The sequence below is a fragment of the Eptatretus burgeri genome, chromosome 12 (assembly GCF_056783735.1).
Source record: "Eptatretus burgeri isolate ZD-2024b chromosome 12, Ebu_testis_v1, whole genome shotgun sequence".
In the NCBI taxonomy this organism is placed as follows: domain Eukaryota; kingdom Metazoa; phylum Chordata; class Myxini; order Myxiniformes; family Myxinidae; genus Eptatretus; species Eptatretus burgeri.
The window spans coordinates 1,943,022-1,961,803 of NC_140972.1; the positions used below are offsets into that span (position 1 = coordinate 1,943,022).

The 18,782-nt window shown below is 43.3% G+C and overlaps 1 long non-coding RNA gene across 1 annotated transcript in view; it reads right to left on the bottom strand.

The window, feature by feature from the left end:
* Positions 1-17,539: 17,539 nt before the first annotated feature.
* The window catches only part of LOC147014975 (uncharacterized), a 43,863-nt gene continuing 42,620 nt past the window's right edge, over positions 17,540-18,782 (bottom strand). Inside the window, exon 3 of the long non-coding RNA XR_015050178.1 lies at positions 17,540-18,191. This is a non-coding gene — a long non-coding RNA (uncharacterized LOC147014975). The remainder of the gene's footprint in view (positions 18,192-18,782) is intronic.

Genomic DNA, 18,782 nt, shown 5'->3' on the forward strand with positions numbered 1-18,782 from the left:
ATCATGACCTTCAGGGCCGGAGTGTCGAGAGGGGAGACGAGCACGAAATTTGTTTGTGTACAAGATATCTCAAAAAGTTGCAGACGGATCTGGATGAAATTTTGTGGACAGGTTGGATGTTTGACAAGGCCAAACTGATTCAATTTTGGTGAAGATCCAGATCCAGATCCGGATCCGACTACGAGAATTTTTAAAGTGATTCTTCAACATTGAAAGACAGGAACAAAAACGATATATAGCACGATATCTCAAAAAGTTGGGGACGGATTTGGACGAAACTTGGTGGACAGGTTGGGTTTGTTACAAGGACGAATCGCTCCGATTTTGGTGAAGATCCGAATCCGGATATGGTTACGATCATTATTTAATGTTAAAGTGATTCTTCACCATTGAGAGATGGGGTCAAAAACTATATAGTGTTGCGGATTTGGAAGCTTACTGCACACAACAGCCAGGTCCGATAGATCAGTTATATCAGTAGAGTATGTGTTTCTAGTTAGGGTCCTGTCCTATGTTTAATGGGTGAGTAATTGTACGTGAGCTGTGAGTCATTTTGATAGTTAGGATTTCAATTACCAACAACCACAACAAAGACACCTGCCTTTCCTTCTTTCCACCATCATCCACCGGCACCATTGCACGCGTGCGTGTCAGCACGTAGGTGGGCGGAGTCCAGTGTGCTCGGCGGGGCTTCTCTGGACGTTGGTGCGCTCTCGTTTCGCCCCAAATATGGGCACAAGCGTTACACCCGGGCTTCGCCCTAAATATGGGCACAAGTGTTTTGTTCTGGCTTGGCTCCAAATATGGGCATAGGGCGTTCTCTCTGCCCAATGAGGGAGTGCGAGCGTGGGATAAGAGAAGCGTGTGTGGGCAAAATGGAAGAGTAGTTGAGAGTAGAGTTGTTGAGAGTTGTCTTCTGGTCTTCGGAGGGGAGTTGTCTTCGGTCTTCGGATGCCTTCTGGTCTTCTGAAGCCGGTTGTCGCCTTCCTGGGGTCCCGCCAGCAGAGCATCTTCTCTTGTGGCCTGTGTGCCTGCAAGCCTGTCCCGTGAGGATCGCCTGCCTGGGCTTGGAGCGGCATTGTGTGGCAGTTCGAGTCCTGCTACATCAGATCGTCGAAGACTGCACGAGGCAGAGGTCTGAGAATAGACTCTGACCTCCAGCTCGTCTTTCCTCGAGTTGGAGGCCTCCAATAAAGACCTGACGGGTCCGTTTCTTTTTGGGTGTACGTGTGTGTGTGTTTGTGGCGCCAGTCTATTAAGTAAAACTGCATAAGTGCTTGTACATAAATTGCTATTCCTTCAGTATTCGGTTAACTCTGCCTTATTGCGTGCTCCCCTGCCCCATTATAAATAAATATCCCTTTTGTTAAATGTTCTAGCTCGTTTCTGTGTTTCTTTCATTGGCTTGGCATGGCGTGTATTGAGAAATAGCGAGGCAGTAAATTGTTCATTTGGTCCGACGGACTTGGTAATCTCCGCTTGGGTTACACACGGTTTGGGCTCGGTAATGGCTCGTCCCGCTCGAGGTCCGTCGAGGGTGTGAATTCCCCGGTAGCTTTGTCCACATGGGTAATTCGGTATATTGAAGTTTGGCAATTGACCCGACCCCACGCGGTCTAATTATTGGCGATTCATGGTCCAGTAAGGGACCCGTACCTTTCGGACTTATCCAAAAGGCACGACCTCAATTCCGGTGTGTTCGGTGGAGCCGACTCTGCTGCTCCCTCTAGTGGTCGTGCTCCCCACCGATACCCGACCCCGTAACAAGAGTACTGTATAGCATGATATTTCAAAAATGTAATGGGCCCAATATGTTCTCCTGGATCAGGCACTGCATGGCGGAGGTATGTGCTCTATTGAGTGCCCTTCTAGTTTTTATATGTATCAATGTCGAAGTGAGTGGTGGATTATAAAAGGAGATTGCACAAAAAGGTTAAACAAAGCCCTTTCCTGTAAAAATGAAATTGCACATTTTCAGCGGATGAGACCCCTCCTGAGGCACACAGCACACAGCACCGTGGGACCCAAGAAAGTTGTAAAGGTACGTCTAATCAATGTTAGATTGAAAGCATGGGTTCTTTTACCAAAACAAACAATCAAGCAACTTGGAGAGCGCTCGCCAAGTGGGTTAAGCACTCAAGCAAGCACTCCAATGAAACGGTTGATAAGGCACGGCCCGTTTGGCACACGATTAGCAATCACTGAACCATCATATTAAGCATACACCTCCGAAAGATACTCAAAATGTCAAATATGGCCGAATTGGACAAACAACACTTTTTAGCAGTCGGAAATGCTTCCAAGTTCAATTCTGGAGGTTAAATTTTGGAATTGGGCTGAGTTTAAGAGATTCTCGGGGTTATAGCATGTATGGAAATGAAATAAAGCCACAAATGCTGACATATCCGAGCATTTACAAGCATTCAATGTTCCCAGCGATTCATAGCTATGATAACATGAGTGAGGAAAGTGAAAAAAAAAACGTTATCGTTAAATCGTTGCGCCTGTTCCAAGTCAAGGCATGATTGAGCAGGCTCAAAAAACATGGCCGCTTCAGGCCCCAGCGAGGTTACCCAGGATATGTCTTTAGACCCCAGAGAAAGCGAGGTGGCCGAGGAGCACCAGATGAAAAATGTAATTAAATAAGGCCGTTAATTATCTTCAAAGGGGTTGTTTTAATTAACCCAAACATCCAATTTTCACTCATGCACTTCCTCGGAGTTCCCTTAGTGTGCATGCAAAGTTTCAGGCTTCGAGGGAGTTATGGAGGAGACACACACTGCCACACACATTGATACACACACACACACTTATTAGTATAGATAGTGCATGGGCTAATTATTTATGTTAAATTGTATGAGAAACTTTAAAAGTCCTTATAATCTGAGATTTGTATTAACATCCTCCTTTTTGGATTTAAAGAAATTGACGTCATGAAAAAGGCTTTCTTATTTTACACTCACATGTAGAACATTTTCCTCTCTTTCGTGTGACTTGCAAACATCTTTCACTCATTGGTTGTACGAAAGTGGTTCGATGCTTACCTTGTACTATCAACTTTCAGTATATGGCTATTGACTGACTACTCCTAAACATGCTCAAAAAGTGTCAGACTATCTTTATAAAATTAAAAACTTGTAATTTCATTAAACAGATTTAAAATCTGAAACTCGTTTCTCCTCAAATGAAACTGAGGTGTTTACAACTTATTTAAACATATTTTATTTAACAAGACTTCATAATCTCTTCTAATAATGTCATTCATTAACCTCAGATGCTGGATGGTTATGAAAAAGTGTTGTATGTTGTTTTACCAAAAAATGTAAATGTGTCCTAAGGTGAGGGAGACATAATTAAATTTGCACAGATTTTTTTTTCTCCATGTTTGTGAAGGTTTCCTTTGACTAGCACACTGCCATGAAAGCCACTTGTTGTATAGGTTTGTAAAAACTGAACAATGGCTCCACATATCCATAACATTCTGCCTCATTGAAGAACGTCAGCAGATCCTTTGCATCGGCTGGTTAAAGAACAAGTGCAGTCAAATTAAAACACAAGGAAAAAGATGGACGTTGTTTTGTTTTTTTTAATTCAAATCAGAAAATAGAACTCAAATACCACTCATTGGTGTGGCAGACACAGGTACGTCAATGTCTGTGTTTTTCTGAGGGTTAAAAATCTCCAATATTTTCGATGTCTGTCTGCATTTGTCTGTATTTGTCTGCGTGACTTGTGGGACAGCTCTTGCATTTATGTGGCAGCTGTAGCTGTCGATTAAGGAATTGGTAGTGTCCCTACGATGTGAAAGTCTTGTAAGATTAGCATCGGCACACTCTCAGGTGTTCTTGACTTCGAATTTCAAGATGCCTGGTGTATTTATTGTTTCAATACGATCAGTATCACTCCCTTGTTGGTCCAGTGTTCAGAAGTTTTTGTATTCAGACGAAATTTGGTCCACTTTTGTTCCGACGTAGGGTAAGGCCAGAAACGGCTTTACTTTTATTCACAGCTGATCAATTACCAATTAAGGTATTTTATTTCTTACGAGCAGGGACCCATGGAATATCCGCACAATGGCAAATGTTACTTGAAGTTCTCAACTCTCCCAACACCCCCACGAACCCAGAGACATCAACCACCCCCTCCCAAACCCCAGGTCCTTAACCCCCCCCCCCCATCCCCCAAAAACCCCAGGTCCTCAACCCCCACTGCCAAACCCTAGGTCATCAATCTCTGCCGATCACTAAGGCCGAATCTTCACAAGGCCTGTGACACATATCACCTCAAAATCCTTTAAACTGTCACTTTGGTCATTTTGCATTGCATTGTTTGTTCATTGTTCCACATTTCGCAACAAAAGACACGATTCACACAAATTTCAGTCAAATTCAGAATAATACAAAGAGATAAATTGAATCAAATGCAATATACTGTGACAGTGAAATAATTAAAAGCATCGAGCGAGATAAATAAGACATGGATTATAATTAATCAGTGTAAAATGTGAGCAACCCAAATGAAAAGCTGAGCTTGGAAAGGGTTTGGGCTCCTGCAAAAGGACTATTAGTCTGAGCATAACAATCGGTTGGAAGTAGACGCAAGGTAGACACTTGCACAAAAATGTGTTTCAGGTAATTGAAGACATGAAGGACATGATACGAGACAAGCCATGTGGTCCACAAAGAACACTTTAGAATAATGTGGACTATATTTTTTGTGGACTTCTACTGGAGCATTCTGATGTGGAATGTGATACAACAAAAATGATCATCATGATCGCCTGAGTTGATTAGGCTAATTAACTCCAAAAATAATCCGTCAGAATTCTCATGTTTTCAACGCACGCCATGTTAATAAGACCTTCGACTGAAAAAAATAACAAAGGTAATGATAACTTTGTAACAAAGCATACATTAAAACGAATAATATTAACAACAATAATAATATTAATGAAGACTGGGAATCCTCCGTCATGCAAAATCCCTCCTCGGCCCACCTGAGCTCCTGACCACATACAAAGCTTTCTTCCACAGCCTGATGGAGTACTGCTATCCCCTCCGGGCTGGTGCTCCTGCCCCTCACCTTTCTCGGCTTCACACTGTGGAAACCAAGGCATTTAGGATCATTGGTATCTCCCACGATGAGGCTGAGTCTTTGAGCCTCTCACTCTCCCACCGCAAGCAGGTTGGTGGTCTTTCCGTCTTCTACTGTCTCCGTTCCAGTCTCCCCCCCCATATTTCCACAGGGCGCTCAAGGTCCGCCAGCAACCCCATTCTGGTAAAATTACCAAAATCACGAATCACTGCTCACCTTCACTCTTTCATTCCTCTTTTTCCCCACCTTTGGAACAAACTCCCACACTCTCTTCAATCCCATTCTTCCCTCCAGGCCTTCAAAACAGCTGTTCACCACCACCTCTTATCTTCCCCCATCCAAAGCCATGATCTTTTCTACCCCCCGTTAATCCACCTCAAACCTACCTCATTAAAATTCCCTGCTTTCCTTCCTGAAAGTCCCTGTAATGTCCAACTTGTATACCCCATGTTCCCTGCCCCATCCCTCTCCCTTCCACAGATCTCCTGTCTCCATTCCCCACTGTTTTGTCCTTCCCTCTCCCACCCCTCTTGTCTCATGCCCCCCTTGCTGAGCATTGTGTGTTAGCTCTCATGCGAGCCTCGATAATGTATACAAAAAACCAAAAACAATAAGTCGTATAATTTGGCAATAATATCGAACGTATAATCCTCCCCCCTCTCCCCGACCTGGCCCCAAGCGTATCTGGGTTTGCCGAAAGGCAAGCTCATGCTCCAGCAGTACAGCAGGTGGGTATGCTAGAAGGCTATGAAGACCAAAGAAGAATTCATCCAACGGACCAATGGGCCTACTACTCAGTACAAAAGCTTTTAGTTTGTGTATAACACCTGTATTTCGAAACAGTTTACAAAATAAATCAATTTTTACTTTCCAAGACAGCTTACTGTCTTTATAACAATCAAGAAATTTGGTTGAGAAAAATTTTACACTGAAGGGAAAACTTATAGGGAGGGCATGGTGATGGTGAATATGACAGCTCCGAAGATGACTGGCTTCGCATGGCAGTAAGCACCAACATGGCGGCTATATGATTTTTCATGTTGAAATGGTGGGTGCCATCAGGCGACATCTCCAACCAATGGGTGCAATGGAATGTTACACACAGACGGAGAGACGGACGAACAAGCGTATCATGATATATATTTGTTTTAACGTTAGGGCCTAACTGCACATGCGTGTCTGCTAGTGCTAAAGTGTAAATGCCACAACAGCTTTAATGTATAGCTTGGTAAAACTTGAACAACAAAAAAAAAACATTGCCTTACTTCTTCTGGAATAAATCTGCCAAACTACTCTGTGCCAATTTCCTTGGTGAGTGACTTGTTTGGCCGACTTCCATGATTGTTGTTGCCTCCATGGATGTTTTATATTAACCAAACACCAAAAACATTCTTAGCTTGAGACGACAGAGGGATCTTTTGATTGGAGTCACAAAATGACATGTTCATTATGAAAACTTCAACGTTTATATGAACATTTCTTCCTCATTCACTTGGAATGTGTCTTTCAATCCTGACAAATCTCACACTCTCACAATTTCGTTCTGAAAGTACCTGCTCACAACTCCCCCCCCCATCTACTTCCTTAACAATCCTCGTGAGTAAGTATCGTCTGTCGTACAAAGTCCTTCCTGGGCACACCTGAACTCCTACCCACCTACAAAGCCTTCATCCATACCTTGATGAAGCACTGCTCTCTCCTCTGTACTGGCTTCCCTGTCTTACATCTTGCTCAACTTGATGCCATCGAAATCAAAGCCTTTAAGATTATTGGAATATCCCATGATGAAGCTGAGTCTCTGGGCCTATCACTTTGCCATCGCAAACAGGTGGATGGGCTATGTGTCTTCTTCCACCTCGTTCCAGGTCTTGCACCTTCTGCTCTTTCTGTGCTTTGTCCCCTGGAGGTTTCTGAAGGGCACACTCAGTCCACCATCAACCCCCTAATGGTGAAACTACCTAAATACAGGATCACTGCTCCATCCATCCATCGATTGGGACCATACTCTGTGCAGAGCATCTCCTGGGCGGCTACAGAGCATCTAAGACATCTCCTTGGCTATTGGGCACAATCCTGGACAGGTTGCCACTCCGACACAGGATACCAGCAAGATGGCACTCATTTTGCCAACCTCGGAAGGAATGATAGGCAGAGTCAACCCCACCTGGTATTAATTCAACAGCCAAGTGGGATTTGAACTCAGGACCCTAGGATCCCAAGCCCACCACCCCAACCAATAAGCCAACACCAGGCATATAAATTCATCTTGATACTCTCCAAATGTGCTATTTTGAAAAATTAAACGACCTAGTGGTACCAGTTAACTCGTTTATCACAAATTTGTTCAAGAGTAGTTTCTCCTCTGAATTGTATATTATTTGAGGTTCTATTCTTGAACGTCTGACGATCAAACCGAGCTGTGTAAGCAACAGGTGTACAGTACAGTTCTTCAAAAAGGAAGATTAAGCCGGTTGTCTCACCTTGTGAGATTGACAGTCCAATGTAAAACATGACATGTTTATATCCTTCAAGCAAGAGGACATTTTGGGGGTTCTGCCCTGGATAAATTCCAATGTGCTCCGTCCTGATCTGCAATATCATTTGTCCCTGGTTGTCTCGATTCCTCTCTTTCGTTAGGATATGGCGAGCGATTCCAAAAGAGCTTGTTTGTGTGAGTGGTAACTGCGAATTAACTTACTTTAAAATTTGAGCACCACTTTCTCAGGAAGTAAGTAGTGAGGTCATTCTCAGCAAACAGGTCCAACAAACAAGAACGCTATCTGTGTTGCTGCATTAATCATGTTAAACTTACAAAAACTTTCAGTTCTTTCCCTTTAACCCATTATCCTGAGGATGTGAACGACGTATCCGTTACAAGCAAACAGGGACAACAATTCACTTCCACAAACAAGCAAAACCTACCAACACAACAACAAGACAAGACATGTATCCAACACAACAAGACATGTATATATATATATATATATATATATATATATATATATATATATATATATATATATATATATATATATATATATATATATATATATATATATTTGTTTTCATAGCTGAAGCTTTTAAGCATCTACACCTGCAACACAAATGATCAAGACATCGTGGCACAGCAGACAATTTAATTCAGGGACATGTGTTTGTGGCCTTTGTTTGCTGCGCAATGATCACAGTGCGAAGCGTATTCAGGAAGCTTGAAACCCAATAACCACTTGTCTTGTTAAGAATTTCCTTCTTTTTTTTTTCCTGCAAGCATTACATTTCAATTTCCAAGACCCTTTCAGGAGAGGAACAACATGTTAAACAAGGAAGTTGTTGTCCACATCGTTATATGACGTCAAAAACTTCATGACGACGTATCAATGCAGCTCCCCGTGCCTATTGGAGATATGAATTTTTTAGGTTATTGTGACATCACCATACCGGATACGTGAGTTGCACGTGCACATTGGGAGGAAGAAACAATTTTGTTTCTTGTGAACCATTGAAAAGACCATTCAGTTTCCTGACGAGAGAGAGAGAGAGAGAGAGAGAGAGAGAGAGAGAGAGAGAGAGAGAGAGAGAGAGAGAGAGAGAGAGAGAGAGAGAGAGAGAGAGAGAGAGAGAGAGAGAGAGAGAGAGAGAGACAGAGACAGAGACAGAGACAGAGACAGAGACAGAGACAGAGACAGAGAGAGAGAGAGAGAGAGAGAGAGAGAGAGAGAGAGAGAGAGAGAGAGAGAGAGAGAGAGAGAGAGAGAGAGAGAGAGAGAGAGAGAGAGAGAGAGAGAGAGAGAGAGAGAGAGAGAGAGAGAGAGAGAGAGAGAGAGAGAGAGAGAGAGAGAGAGAGAGAGAGAGAGAGAGAGAGAGAGAGAGAGAGAGAGAGACAGAGACAGAGACAGAGAGAGAGAGAGAGAGAGAGAGAGAGAGAGAGAGAGAGAGAGAGAGAGAGAGAGAGAGAGAGAGAGAGAGAGAGACAACAGCACGTATTGAGTTACGTGACAAGTGTACATGTATTCGATTGCATAAATGGAATATTCAGTGTTGTTCTCATCTCATTATGTTCCTGGAAATGATAACAACATCCATTTCCACATTATCAACGTGAACGAAAAGCTATCAAACAGGACAAATGTTTCACGTGCTCCTCACCGCCACCTCCTCACCAATTTTACACCAGAACAATCTTTTAATCTCACAAAGTGTGTCGAGGATGCACACAAGCTTCAATACGCCATGTTATGTATGTTTTGGATAATGGCAAGAATGCGAGAGAGAGCTCAGGTATGGATGGGTGATTGTGTTCATGTGTAGTGATTGGAACGTCTGCAAGAAGGTTTCACCATAAAGAGAATGTACTCTTCATGTTTATTCATTCCTTACTTGGTCCTTTTTTCTCCCTCTGCCATGGCTGACTCCTCTATCCTTCACCCCTACCCCACAACCCCAGTGCAAATGCTTCATTCCGAAGCTTCATTTGCTCCTCGTTAGTACTCTTTAAGTGGTGAAGCTGCTTCAATATTTGGGTATGTCCTTCCATCTATGCATGCATCAAAAACGAGGCAGAAGAGCCTTTCCAATACATTGTGTTTAATTCTACATGGTTCTAAATTGTAATTCTAAAGGGTGATTCTAAAGGGTAATTGTAAAGGTTAATTCTCAAGGGTAATTGTAAAGGTTTCTAAAAGGTTCTAAAGGGTACCCTTACTACCCTTTACAATTACCCTTTCAAGTCACCCCATAGATTTACCCTTTACAATTACCCTTTAGAATCACCCTATAGATTTACCCTTTACAATCACACTATAGATTTACCCTTTACAATTACCCTTTAGAATCACCCTATACATTTACCCTTTACAATTACCCTTTAGAATCTCACCCTATACATTTACCCTTCACAATCACCCTATAGATTTACCCTTTACAATTACCCTTTAGAATCACCCTATACATTTACCCTTTAGAATCACCCTATAGATTTACCCTTGACAATCACCCGAGAGATTTACCCTATACAATTACCCTTTAGAATTACCATTTACAACACTTTACAAATTTTTGAGAGTAATTCTAAAGGGTAATTCTGAAGGGTAATTATCAAGCGTTGTAAAGGGTAATTGTAAAGGCTTCCGGTTTCACTGGAGGGGACTCCCGGATTGCTCCCATCCATCCATGCTACCTTTAGTTTTCCAGCCATTTTCCCCACATCGTTTAACATTTTCAACTGAAACTTGGTACATGGCTACATTATCATAAATTAGAGAATAAATTTGAGTTTCAGGACGTTTCAGCAATGTTCCCAGAGTTATGCCCTTTTTAGACTGAGAAAATATCACATATTATACATGGGTCAGTGTTCAGCTGCCCTGAATCGACCACATTAACATCATGCGCAGCCATTTTACGAAGCAGCACAGATCGGCAGGCCTCAGGCCTCAGGCCTGAGTGTTGGTCCATGTCCCAGTACAATATTGGAATGATCCCGGTATATAACCATGATGTATTAAATATGCACATATGCCGTACGCAAGTTTTTGCTTCATGTATGTAAATTTTCACCAGAGGAGTGACTACTCATGTAGAATGTTTTAATGATAATGATGACGTCATAGGTCATGTGGCGTGGCAGCAATGTTGGAAAAAGCAAAACTTTAGACCTCTGTATTTCCGAAACCAAAGACAAAAATTGAAACTTGGTACGTGGCATGGAATAGGTATGATTTTTAATGATGTCATAGGTACCTTCGTTATGATGTCATAATTACATACACAGAATGCTACATCTGATCAATATGAAAATTTTTGAGGGTCATCTAGGAATAAATTGTATGGGGGTAAAAAATTGATGACGTCATTGGTCATGTGGTTCGGTAGCCACATTACTTTTATTTTTTTTTAACCTTCAAAAGTCTTTTCTCTGAAGAGGCTGAACAGATCGAGGCAAAACTATACACATATAACCGCCTATCCATGAGGAGCAAAACGTTCACACATATGATGTCATAAGTCACATGGTTTGGCAGGCATATCGGATTTACCCTAAAACCGATAAAAAAAATCTTTTTCTCCAGAACGGCTCGACAAATCGAGGGAAAACTTCACACAAATGTTCCTCAAGCCTTGGCGATACCAAGATATTCACGAATAATTGATGTCACATGGTCTGGCATCCATATTGGATTGAACAAAAATCTTTTAAAAATCTTTCACTTGAACCACTTCATCAATTGACATGAAGCTTCACAATTATGATCTTGTTGCGATGGGAAATGTATGTTTTAAATTTCAACCTGATCGGACATTGTCTAACAGCCAGAATTATTTAATTTTTGGATATGGGTTTTTTGTTTAAAAAAAATAATAATTGAATAAGACACACGTCTTGTCTGTGCCTGAATAGGTTTGAGGGTAGAGGAGTAGCATCTGAAATGCTAATCCTATCCATGTTCCACGTGATGACTCCGTCTATGCTTTGTGCTTGTTCTGGTTCCTTCTGATGACTCCAGTGCTGGACCACTGGTTGATGACCACTGGTTCCAGTGCTGGACTGCACCTATTTGATTTGAATTGAATTTATTTTAATCCCATTCTAAATTCAATTTAATAATAATAAACGTCATGGGTCAGTCTCAGGTGTCCGATCAAAGCGGGACGTCTTGGTACCCGGTCATCACTGCCAGCAGTTATGAAGTGGCAGTTCGGGTTATGTCTCTCATTAATTGCGTAACACACCAGTACACAAACACCACACAAAATACATGACACAAAACTGCACAAACTCCACACAAAACAAGTCCTGGCGAAGGTCTGCAATCTCTGATTGCTCTTTTTCTTGTTTTTAATATGATATATAGGCAAAGCCTAGAAACCTACAAAAAACGTTGGGTTAGAGAGGTTCATCTTCTTCATTTTGATTCTGGTATCGGCTCAAGCGTGTGCTAAAGCAAACTAATTTTTATCTCTGGTTTGTTATCCTAGTTGTCTTTATTGGTTTTTAGTCTACAAAATATATCAGAGAATGAAAATTGCTTTTCCTCTTATGTTGCCGAATAGTCCCAAACAGGGTACGTTATCAAGTTTCTTCTTTTTCATTTTGTTTCTGGTATTGGCTGCAGCATGCGTTAAACACAAACAAATTTTTATCTCCCAAAGAGAAATATAGTGGTGCAATGTTCAATGAGAAAGTTACGTGTGGAGGATTGGTTAGTTAGGGTAGTTATGGCAATGTATGATGGCTCAAAAAACTCGGTGAGGGCAAATGGAGTGCAGAGTAAGGATTTTGAACTGTAAGTGGGTGTTTATTAGAGGACAGTCTTGAGCCGAATCCTGTTCATCATTGTTCTTGAGGCTATATCACAGGAATTTAGAGGAGGCTTACCTTGGGAACTCCTGCATGCTGATGACCTTGTGTTGATAGCCGATAGTGTGGAAGAGGTAATGGGTAAATATACAGTATTGAAGGAGGGTATGGAGGCCAGAGGACTGAAAATGAATAAAGGGAAAACAAAAATAATTATTACTGGTGTAGGGGAGGAAGTGTGGAAAATTAGGGGGAAGTGGCCCTGCGTTGTCTGTAAAAAAGGTGTCGGTAGCAATTCAAAATTGTGTAAATACTGCAACTGCTGGATGCACAATAGGTGTAGTGGCAGCAGGGGTAGACTGCAGATGGATCCGGACTTCAAATGTGTTGTTTGTGCAGGTGAACAAGTGGCTCCATGTTAGAGCAGAAAGGTTAGTTTATGGGGATATACCCCAGGAAGGTATTAATAAATTCTGTTACCTTGTTGATATGATTGGTGCAGGTGGTGGTGCAGCATCAGTGACGATTGCAATAATTATAAGTGGCTGGAAGAAGTTTAGGGAGTTGGTATCCCGATTGACATCAAGAGGGACCTCTCTCCAATTAAAGGGAAAACATTCTGCAGCTTACGTTAGAAGCGTGTAGGTAGCAATCCTGACAAATCTCACACTCTCACTATGTCTCTCGGAAAAACCCATCTCGAAAACCCCCACATCTACTTTCTCAAAAATCCTCTTGAAGAAGTCCTTTCATTCAAGCTTTTGGCCCTCACTATCTGCCACGATCTTTCCTGGGAAAGCCACATTTCCAAGCTGGCCTCCAAAGCCAGTCGCCGACTGGGCATCCTCCGTCGTGCAAAGTCCTTCCTCAGCCCACCTTAGCTCCTGACCACATACAAAGCTTTTGTCTGCAGCCTGATGGAGTACTGCTCTCCCCTCTTGGCTGGTGCTCCTGCCTCTCACCTTTCTCGGCTTCACGCTGTGGAAACCAAAGCATTTATGATCATTGGTATCTCCCGCGATGAGGCTGAGTCTTTGGGCCTCTCACTCTCTCACCGCAGGCAGGTTGGTAGTCTTTATCTTCTACCTTCTCCTCTCTGGCCTCCCCTCCCCTGCTCTGTCTGCGAAATGTCCCCTCCATATTTCTGCAGGGTGCTCAAGGTCCACCAGCAACGCTCTTCTGGTAAAAATACCAACATCAAGAATCACTGCTCACCTTCATTCTTTCATTCCTCTTTTCTTCCCACCTTTGGAACAAACTCCCACACTTTCTTCAATCCCACTCTTCCCTACAGGTCTTCAAAACAGCTGTTCTCCACCATCTCATAACACCCCCCATCCAAAACCATGATCTTTTCTACCCCCGTTAATCCACCCCACATCCACCTCCTTCAAGTTCCCTGCTTTCCTTCCTGAAAGTCCCTGTCGTGTAAGGACCTGTAAGTCCCTGTAGTGTCCATCTGGTTTACCTTGTGTACCCTGCCCCATTCTTCTCCCTTCCACAGATCTCCTCATGTCTCTGTTCCCCACTGTTTTTTCCTTCCCTCTCCTGCCCCTCTTGTCTCCTGCTCTCCTTGTTGTACTTTCTGCATGTTAGCTCTCATATGAGCCTCAACATTGTATACAAAAAAATGGAAAACTACATTTCCGCCAGTGGATCCTGGGGTTGTGGTTCATCCACTGGATGATGTGAAAGTGCATGTGGAAGCACATGTTCCGTACCTCTCCACCAAGTGGTGGTGGTGAAGTTGTACTGTGTCAGTTTTCCCAAAATATGCTGCAGAAGAGGGTTCTCAATGGCATCCAACGTATACAATTTGATAGGCATACAATTTGATAGGTATACAATAGGAGTGTATGGTCCACAAAAAAATATATATATATATATATATATAAACATGCATATATATATATATACATATATATATATATATCTTCTTCTTCTTCTTTCAGCTGCTTCTGTTAGGGGTCGCCACAGCGGATCATCCGTATGATCCGCATAGTGATTTGGCACATGTTTTACGCCGGATGCCCTTCCTGACGCAACCCTGGTCGCCTCTTACGACACAGGGATATGGTACACCTATTTTAACCGGGGTATACACCGGCCCAGTATACTGGTACTCATTTCGCCGACCTCGGAAGGATGACAGGCTGAGTCAACCCCCTGGTGTATTAATTCAGTGGCCCAACGGGGCTTGAACTCAGGACCTCTTGGATCCCAAGCCGCTGCCCTAACCACTGCGCCAGCACCAGGCATATATATATATTTATATATATATATATATATATATATATATATATATATATATATATATATATATATATATATATATATATATATATATATATATATATATATATATATATATACATATATATATATATATACATATATACATGCATATATATATATATATATATATATATATATATATATATATATATATATATATATATGCATGCATATTGTTACGGCTGTGGAAATTCGCAAACCACCATTCAGGGCCCGTAGGTGAGACAACTCTAAGTACATGTGTAGTTAGCCCCAAACCCGTTGTTTAGAGGAAATTTTTGTGATTCATTCGGACTGTGACGCTTTGAGAGAGCCGGATTTCTGTTCTATCTTTATTTTGAACCAACCATGTCTCAACAGCCATAACCATCAAACCACCACCGATAAACCCTCCACCACCCTCACCTCTCTCCTTCTACGGCCATTCCCGCACCACCTGTGAACACTGAGCGTCGGGCTGTCTTGGGCTCGTTCAAGATACGCACTGAGCCGCGAGTGCAAATAGCGGCCTTTCCGAGGGAGAATTCAGATAAAGAACGCGACACACCCACTTCTGATCCATCCAATTAGCAAGCGTGGAGCGGCTTGGCCCCGCCTCCAGGCGCATCTGTGTGAAATCCATATATGCAAATTCTAGGATCAGGGGAAGTTCACGCCCACTTTTCCTCCGTCCAATTGGCGAGTGTGGCTCCGCCCCCGACGTCATCCTGATCCAGAAATTTGCATATTGTTTTCTCCTGCCGACCTATAAAATGGCGAGCGCAAGGCGAATCGTGGCGAGGAGTCAGTTTTTGGTTGGAGAGCAGAGTGTGGCAGCGGCAGAGTGTGGCAGCGGCAGAGTGTGGCAGCGGCAGAGTGTGGCAGAGAGTGGAGTCGGGTGGCGAAGGCATCGAGTTGGGTTTTGCAGTCGGCTGAGGAGAGTGGTGGGAAGACGCCAAGGAGCTCGGGTCCGAGGCGAGAAGGATGGCGGTCGGCGACGAGGTCGCAGTGGGAGATCGCTCGTCGCAGGACCCAAGCCAGCCAGCCATTCTCCCTCCCCCAGGGCATCAACAATTCCCCCTTTTCCCCCGCGCTGAGATAGTGCAACAAAGGGGGCCCCATTCCCACCCCACTCCAAACGTCGTGCCAACGAAACCCGCCAAGGAGCACGGAGTCGGGGCACAGCCACGCGGCCACATCTGCGGCTCGTCCGCCAACGCGTCACGAGGACGCGGGTAGGACCCACCCGGTCTCGCGGACCTGGCCGCTCCTTCAGGTCCCGTGCACATATTGGCCTACAGGCCCATCTGCCCCCTTGTCTATGAGGGTGGCTTCTTTCCTTTGCTTTTGAGTCTGTGTTGGCGCCGTCTGTAAAGTAGAACTGTATAAGTGTTGCCATGTGTACGCGTAGTCGGTAGTAACTCTGCGTCAGTTTCTCTTGTTGTAACTGCTACATGTGCATTTTGACTGTTTGGCTGTATATGTGTGCTCTCCGTGTGTCACGTAATAAATGTGCATTGTGTGAACTGTTTTCCCATTTCGCTTCGTCTTTTCTTCATTGACCCTCCATCCTGCTTCAGATAAAGGGTTTGTAGTGGGCTTAATACACCTGATAATTAATCGGAACCGTCGAGGCCAACGATAACACCACTCGGTTATCCCGATAGCACGGAACGGACCGCTTAAGCGGTTCATGTCCGTAGTTGGCCTGCGGCGAGGTACGATCGCCCGGTCGACCATCCGCGCAGGTACTTAGGTAGATCGAATTTGGCGAGCAACCCTATCCTGCGCGGGTGGGCAATTGGCACGGTCGTGGCGAGGTTAAACCCCCACCCGTGACTAGCTCCCGGCGTTGTTCTGAGAGGGTCACGACAGAATTGTCCATTCCGGTGGGCGAGGCGGCCGCCATTCGAGTCGAGCGGCCGATCGCACGCCGGCGGGCGTGAATTCGCAACAATATATTTATATTCATGTATATACAAACATATATAAAGCTATTAATGTATATACAAACATAGACATTAATGTATATACAAACATCTACTGTACTAAAAAGATAGAAAATGTATGTATGTAGGTGTGTGTGTTTGTTCGTCCTTTATAGGCGGCCGAACCGTTGGATGGAATGAAATGAAACTTGGCATGAGTGATCCTTGGGACATGAGAACGGACATGGGGGGGGGTCAAGTTCAAGGTCAAAGGTCACGGGGTCAAGGGGTCAAGGTCACCGGGTAACTTTGTCTGGTAAAACCAGGTCACCGGGTAAAAAAAAAAAAAACTTCAATTTCTCAATTTCATCCGATCGAGACGGGACCAAACGCCGTTCGACAGATAATCAAAATTAAATGACAGTTGATTGACGACATTCACTTCCGACTTCCGGTTTTCAAGTTATGACGTCATAAATTGACTAAAACGTCAATTTTTCATGTTTGTTTGTCCTTTATAGACGGCCAAACCGTTGGATAGAATGAGATGAAACTTGGCATATGCGATCCTTGGGAACGGACATAGGGGGATCAAGGTCAAGGTCAAAGGTCACGGGGTCAAGGTCACCGGATAACGTCAATTTCTCAATTTCATCCGATCGAGACGGGACTAACGCCATTCAACAGATAACTGTACCCGCCCATGGGCGGGTACTTTGCTAGTATATATTAATGTATATACAAACCTGTGTGTGTATGTATGTGTGTGTGTATATACATGAAAAAAATATTTAAGTATATTGCGCATAAAGTGTGCATAAACCTCCTGAATATATCATCAAGAGGTTTATGCACAAATTCCTCACTGTTGTAGATGAACGGAAGATGGGTCCTGAAAAGTGCCCGATCAACATCAAGATTCCCTGGAAAGGGAAAATGTCGCAAAGATATGAGAAACAAATCAAAACATGCATCTCAAACACGTATCTGACTGTTTGTCCAAGAGTGATTTTCACCTCTCGACGTCTGGTTCCTGCAGTTAAGAAGGATGTTCTGCCTGCCTCAAAACTTAGCAATATCATTTACGAGTTCAAGTGCTGGTGTGATGCTCGGTATGTAGGCAGAACTACCCAGACTCTGACTGACACAATCAAACAGCATGTCCCTTTGTCCATCAGGAAAAATACTATTAGTATGTGATACGTGCTTGTAGGGACGTCCCAGCATCAATCCCAACATCGTGTGTATCTCCTACTGGAAAGCATTTGATTGAGAGTGCAAACTGTGCTGAACAGTATAATGTGGACGCATTCAAGATATTTAGTAGAGGATGAAGTCCAACACATCTCAAAATACCAAAGTGACATTTATCTATTTCATGGACCCAATGTTATGTTGGCAAAAAGAGATTGTCCACTCACTTTGCTTATTTGTGCAAATAAGAAGAGGAACACGAACTCATCTCACGATCACAGATGTTGATGAAGAGGATTCTGCAACAGCCTGGCCAAATTCCAAATTCCTGCTCCAACCAATCGGGACACTGCATCAGTAGCACTGCCACACCCTCAGTCAATGACGTGACTTGCATCTTTGTGCTGCACAGGAAAAAAAAGATGACCAGACCCCTCTGTGTGGTATTTTCTTGTAATATTATTATTATTATAATTAATTCACTCTTTAACAATTTCCCACTATTTTTTTTCCCCCTCAGGAACACATTCCCCATTTAATACATTCAGTCAATGGGATGTTGGAATTCGATTTAGATTATTCAGATTTAATCGATGTCTTCCAGGAATTCATCTACGATGTAAAGAGGTGTAGGTGTGTGTGTGTAGGTGTGTGTAGGTAGGTGTGTGTGTGTGTGTGTGTGTGTGTGTGTGTGTGTGTGTGTGTGTGTGTGTGTGTGTGTGTGTGTGTGTGTGTGTGTGTGTGTGTGTGTGTGTGTGTGTGTGTGTGTGTGTGGTCATAAAGCATAACATAACATCCTCTATGCTAACTCCTCCCCCCTTGGCGTTTCTCTCTCCCCCCCTTTTCACACTCTCTGTCACATCCTTGCTACCCCCTCTTAATAAAGTGCAGCACTCTCATAACACACCTCCCTCTCTCTCTCTCACTCTCCTGCTTCCACCCCATTTCTCTCCCCCACCCCCCCCCCTTCTCCTTGCTCTCCTTTCCCCTTCCTT